Genomic DNA, 6,040 nt, shown 5'->3' on the forward strand with positions numbered 1-6,040 from the left:
AAGATCATGCCGCCCGCCCTCCCCTCCCAGGCGTAAATCACCACTTCCCTCTTGTTCCCTCTCAGGCTCACCCTCGCTCAGAGGCACCCCTCAAATTCAGCTTACCACTGTCCAGGGCCCAGGGTCCGGGCTTTGCCTTTCCCACCTCTACTGCAGCTCTGGGAGTCCTTGTCCCCTTTCTGGGGAAGGGGTTATTGTCACAGGCCATTGAAAGGGAGGCTGTGTCCACACTTGGGAAGGGGCTCACCAGTCTCAGGCACGGGTGAGCATTGGGACATGCTCTTCTGGACACTTCAGGGCCTGAGCAGGCAGCTGTCATGGAAACGCCACCCCACAGTGATGGGGGAATGGCTAATGTAATTCAAATGGCAACACACCCTCCACAGAGAACAGCTCAGCCTCCAGAGGGTGCCTTCCACAGGTCTCCTAGGTCCTGTGCTCCCAGCATGTCCAGGCCCACACGTCCTCATGTCCTACCCTCTCCCTGGGGCTCTCTGCTGCCCCAAACCCCAGCGAGGTTAACTCCTCTACTCCCTGCCCTGTGTAGGAAGTGAAAATTTCTCATTCAAGTTGTAGTCTTACAACGTTGAACCTGTACCATGTTCTACCTTTTGATTCTGAAAAGCCTATTTGGGAAAAAATTAAAAACTGCACTTTGTTTCATTGTTTGTTTGTCTTTTCCCATCTTGATGACAACAGTCCCAATTGTCTTCTAGGCTGTATTCTCTCTCTCTCTCTCTCTTTACCTCTCAGCTACCAGAACAGTCCATTTGAGGAAGAGAGAAAAAATAAAAGCCACACATGAATTTCATCCCTTCATGCCTCTGCTCCTGCAATGCAATGCCGTCTGCCAAGAATGGCCTGCCTTTCTTTTCCTTCAAGCTGCCTGTCACCCCCTCCAGGAAGCCTTCCAAATTTTGGGCTTCCTTCTCTCCAGAAGACCTGGACTCAACTCTTTCTCTAAAGTTTCTCCATGTCTGGGTATCCCACCAGTGGACACATGGCTAAAATAATTGATTCTTTTTTTAAAAAATGTGTAAGAATAAATGGCCAGAAGGAGAGAGATCATAGAGACTGAAAAAAAAAAAAGAAAAAACAAAAACCCAACCCATTTCTGTCAAGTTGATTCTGATTCATAGTGACCCTATAGGACAGAGTAGAACTGTCCCATAGGGTTTCCAAGGCTCTAATCTTTACTGAAGCAAACTGCCACATTTTTTTCCTATGGAGCAGCTGGTGGATTTGAACCACCAACCTTACTGTTAGCATCTGAGTGCTTAACCAGTGCACCACCAGGGCTCCTTTCATAGAGATTCAGTGAAAGGCAAATGTCCCTGCACCACCTGGGATCCAGCAAGGGTGGCGCTGTGTTTAAAGCAGTGATGCTCATCAAGAACTCAGTGGATTGAACCCACCAGCCGCTCTATGGTAGACAGAAGGGGCAGTCTGCTTCTGCAAAGGTTTACAGCCTGGAAACCCCAGAGGTCAGATGTATTCTGTCTTACAGGGTCACTGTGAATTGCAATTGAGTCAATGGCAGTGGGTTTTTAGGGTTTTGGTTACTGCTTCCTTTAAATTAAGGAGAATTGGTGGTGCAGTGCCTAAAATATTTGATTGCTAACTAGAAGGTTGGTGGTTCAAAGCCATCACCTGCTCTGTGGGAGGAAGAGGAAGCTATTTTACTTCTGTAAAGATTTACAGCTTTGGAAACTCAATGGGAGTCACTATGAGTTGGAATTGACTCAATGGCAGTGGGTTTTCTCTTAAACTAAGGTATTGTTTTACATGGAAACACTGATAGTCTCACTCTCTCCTCTGTTACCAGGGGCTCCCAGGATTGCTCATAGTTACTGACCACGAGAGCACAAAATGGGAGAACAGTAGCTTACCATGTATGACTTAGAGGATTTGTGCTACAAAATTATATTGGAACCAAAACTAGGAAGAATTTTCCCAGAGGACAACAGCATTTCATTGCGAGAGACTGCTGTATGCATTTTCCTTGTTTGGTCAGGGCAGGAGGAAAACAATACGTAAGTCAATATGTAAGAATTTCTGGGGAGGAATTTGAAGTATAAAGCCTCTTTTGATCTGCTGAGAAGTGAGAACTGAGGCCACAGCATGAAGTTCCTTTCACCTGGATCCAGCCATACCTGAATTCCAAATATTCCCCAGATGATGCAATTAGATAATAAATTTCCCTCTATGCTGAAGCTAATGGGCTTAGAGTTGGGTTTCCATTTGTAACAACAACAACAACAACAAAATTGCCCTTGCCACAACAGACACCCTGGTTCCTGTCCTGATTTCATTGAGTAAAACTGAAAAAACGCCCAGTATCTTTAGATTCAAATCTGTCCCCAGAAATTCTGGTGACTTATGTAATTATTTTCTTCAAAGGTAGAGAAGCAACTAGAACAGAAAAACGAGAATGGTGACACAATGTGAGGAATGTAACCAGTGTCGCTGATCATTATGTCTAGAAACTGCTGAATAGGAGCAAGTTTTGCTGTGTATAATTTTCACCAGAAACAAAATGAAATAGTAATAAAAAAGGCTGGGAGAATTGACTCGTAGGACAGCTATCCCCCTTGCCCTCCATCCTTTAAGTTTTCCTTCCTGGAACATGAATGTGATAGCTGGAGCTCTAGTGACCAGACTGGGACCATGAGGGCAGGATAGAGTGGAGATCTAGAAGGAGCCCGAACTGAAGATATTTTTGGAGGTGCCCCAATCCTATGCTTTCCAGCTTCAGATTATCTATTAAAGGCAAGAAATAGAAAGTTCCATTTTGTCTAAATTACATGCTATAAGGTACACACTTTTATGTAAATTTTCTGTTTAAAAATAATGCTTTTTCAGTTATTCAAAACAGAACATCTTACTAATCTTTTTGTTCCTACAGCGGCGCTCAATTTTGGCTGCACATTAGGATCCCTGGGGGCGCCTTAAAAATGCTGACGCCTGGGTTCTACATGGAGATTTATGTGTCATTAGTCTGGGCCCCGGCCTAGGCTTTGGGATTTTAAAAAGCTCTCAGGGTGATGCTAATGGCAGCCAAGGTTGAGAGCCCCCTGCTGCTGCTCTGGATGCAAGATGAGAGTAACTGGTTGATTGATTCAGTCAGTCACTCTCTCTTTAAACTCTAATAAGCTCCACAGTGGGCCAGACCTGCAGCCCAGTGGTCCTCAATCACCTAGAAAGGTTGTTAAAACCCAGGGAGCTGGCCCCACCCTCAGAGTTCCTGATTCAATGGGTCTGGGGTAGGCCAGGCAGCCTGCATTGCTAACACTCTCCCAGGTGATGCTGATCTGGGGATTGTATCTGTGGTCTGTGAGGTGTGTTCTCTCTCCTCCCCACCTTGTCCTGCTCCCTCTTCCTGATCTCCCTGCCCTCTCCAAGCTCCAAGTGCCCTTGAATTTGTTGTACTCTTTACCTACCGTCCTGGTGACCTGTTGTTGTTGTTATGTGCCATTGAGTCAGACCCGACTCATAGCGACCCCTCCTTGGGTTTCTGAGGCAGTATCTCTACAGAAGTAGATTGCCCAGTCTTCCTTCTGAGGAGTGGCTGGTGGGTTTGAACCTCTAGTCTTCTGGTTAGCAGTTAAGTGCCTTAGGCACCACACCACCAGAGCTCCCCCTGGTCACCTAGTGCTGTTGTAACAGAAAATACCACAGGTGGGTGGGTTTCAAGAAGAGAAATCTGTTTTCTCAGTTTGGCAGAGTAGACGTCTGAATTCAGGGCACTGGCAACCATGGACAATGTGTAAATGAATGAGCGTGGCTATTTCCTGATGACCAACCTTCTTGGTTCTCCTGAAACTGAGGGGTTTCAGTGCTAAAATTAAGACCATCCTAGGCAACAGAGAGAGCTCATTATTTCCAATAAAACTTTATAGACACTGAAATTTAAATTTTGTACAATTTTCACATCACAAAATATTCTCTGGGTTTGTTTTCAACCATTTAAAAATGTGAAAACCATTCTTATCTTGTAGGAAAAAGGTGGTAGAGTGGATTTGGCCCATGGGCCCTAGTTTGCCAACACCTAGCCCTGAAGATCCAATCAGTAAAATGCATGGCCCTGGAAGAGCAGTCATCATGCCTGCTAGGCTCATGCATTCCACATCCATCCTGGTACCAGGGACATGTGACAGGCCCTGTCTGTCCCTGCAGCTTCAACTCCATCTCATTTCCACAGTCCTGCACCACACCTTGTTTCAAAGTCATTGGCTGTTCCAAACCCCATCCCACCCAGACACTCTGCACACGCCATCCCTCCGCCTGAGAGCTCTTCCTCTACTTTTTCACCAGCAGGATGGAGGGCTCTGCTTGGAGTCAAGTTTGCAGGCTACTTCCTGTGTTGGATTCTCTTATAAACCCCCTTCGGTTTCTTCTGCCCCAGAGCTTGACCAGCAGCCTATGGTGTGGCCTGGAAACTTCTGGTCCAGTGGGAACAAGCAACTAAGCCAACGAGATTCTCTGGGTCAAGAATCTAGACCAGAGATAGAGGATAATAGATAAAGGGAGGGAGAAAGTCACATGGTAGCACATGAAGAAACTGTAAAGACACTTGGAAAGGAGTCAGGCGAGCAGCCAGGACCATAAGACCCAGAATTAACAAAAGTCTGAGTAAGCAATGGCTATAGGTGAGCTGCAAGGAAGGATGGAGGCAGTTATGGTAGCAGGAAGAGCAGTAGAAAAAGGGAGGCAAATAATCAATGTTAGAAGCTGGAAGAACTTCTGCAGTCTTCGGAGGGGGGGTGACCAGATACCCCAATCTCTAGGGCTCTCATGAGCCCTGACTGTATGCCCATTTTCCATGAGTCTCTGTCTATGAGTGTCTGGGAGCTCCTGTGTGACTCTTGGCCCCCTTGGTGCCATGTGGACCCTTCCCAAAAAACTCTCCCAGCAGCACCAAAAAAAAAAAAAAACCCTCATTGTCACAGAGTCAGTTCTGACTAGTAGTGACCCCTGCTGGGTTTCCAAGGCTGTAAATCTTTACAGAAAACAGACTGCCTTATCTTTCTGCTGTGGAACAGCTGGTGGGTTCAGCCTTTTGGTTAGCAGTCAAATGCCTTAACCACTGCACCACTAGAGCTCCTTCTCCCTAGCACAATGCCTTGTAAATAGTAGGTGCTTAAGAAATAATTGCTGTAAGAATGAATTACTTGAGATAACCTAAGAAAGTATTGGGAGCTCTGGTAGCACAGTGGCTAAGGCACTTGCCTGCTAACCAGACGGCTGGTGGTTCAAACCCACCAGCCGCTCCTTGGAAGGAAGTTTGGGCAACCCTACTTCTGTAGTGATACTGCCTCGGAAACCCACGGAGGGGTTGCTATGAGTTGGTTTTGACTTGACGGCACATAACAACAACAAGAAGAAGAAAGTATTGCTTCTTACAATCAAAATGTCCTCACCAACCATTGTATGAATAATACCCAACATAAGTCAACATGAATTGTGAAGAAAACTCACATCCCCACTTTCCCACTTCATCATCCTGACACCGGACACCCGTGTAGCGCGTTCTCTCTCTGACCCTCACCACCCAGAGCTGAGTCTCCAGCAGCTAGCACTGTCCTTCCAGCCCCTGCCAGATGGGCGAATGCCAGCTTCTCTGCTGGTTCTCATGCCGCTGGTGGGCTCGATAATTTGTTAGAATGACTCACAGAACTCACGGAAACTATTACCTGTACTTACAGTTACCCATTTACCGTAATCAGAGAGGATTCAAGTGCAGAGATGCACAAGCCAAGGTCAACAAGGGGTCCCGGCACCACAGCTCCTGCTGTCCCCAGGAAGGGGCAGCCCCCTTTCCTCTGCATGGATGTTTTCACCAACCCAGGAGGCCCCAAAGGAGTGCCACAAGGTCCATGGCCCCCAGTTGTTGGACCTCAGTGAACATGCATGATTTGGGCCTTAATGCGTAATTACGCCGGATCCAATCAGTGAATATGCATGGCTGCCTTAGGCTGCTCTCCCCTCTTGAAGTTAGTTCACCAGGTCTGGGGGCCTGTGTAGCCCCTGCTTGCCTGGC

This window comes from Orycteropus afer, unplaced genomic scaffold (assembly GCF_000298275.1).
Source record: "Orycteropus afer afer isolate SDZICR_OR568_19922 unplaced genomic scaffold, OryAfe1.0 scaffold00029, whole genome shotgun sequence".
Classification (NCBI taxonomy): domain Eukaryota; kingdom Metazoa; phylum Chordata; class Mammalia; order Tubulidentata; family Orycteropodidae; genus Orycteropus; species Orycteropus afer.